General features: G+C 68.6%; 1 protein-coding gene across 4 annotated transcripts in view; it reads right to left on the minus strand.

Moving 5' to 3' along the window:
• The window catches only part of CTNNB1 (catenin (cadherin-associated protein), beta 1, 88kDa), a 48,055-nt gene extending 47,804 nt beyond the window's left edge, over positions 1-251 (minus strand). For all 4 annotated transcript variants that reach the window (XM_010835465.1, XM_010835464.1, XM_010835463.1 and 1 more), the window contains exon 1: positions 37-251. The gene's annotated coding sequence lies outside the window, so the exon portion shown is untranslated. The remainder of the gene's footprint in view (positions 1-36) is intronic.
• Positions 252-303: the final 52 nt, after the last annotated feature.

Consider the following 303-nt stretch of genomic DNA (forward strand, 5'->3'; position numbering starts at 1 on the left):
AGCCCCAGACGGGTAAGGAAAGGAGCGCCCAAGCACCTCAGGGGAACAGGTTCCTCCCGCGGCGGGAGTCCGACCGTCCTCGGCCTGCGTTGGCGGCTTGACGGGGACCGGAGCTGCTCCTCGGACCTTGCTCCGTCTCCGCCTCCCCTCGCTCTTCGCTCTCGGGGCCGGGCTAGCGCGGCTGCCACAGACCGAGAGGCTTAAAATGGCGCCGCACAAGGAGCTCTTATAAGTCGCGCAGGATTCAGTGTATCCTGCCGCCAGCGGCGCAGCGCGGAGCGTTCCGCCGCGCGGGGACAAGGG

This window comes from Bison bison, unplaced genomic scaffold, assembly GCF_000754665.1.
Source record: "Bison bison bison isolate TAMUID 2011002044 unplaced genomic scaffold, Bison_UMD1.0 scf7180017864043, whole genome shotgun sequence".
In the NCBI taxonomy this organism is placed as follows: Eukaryota; Metazoa; Chordata; class Mammalia; order Artiodactyla; family Bovidae; genus Bison; species Bison bison.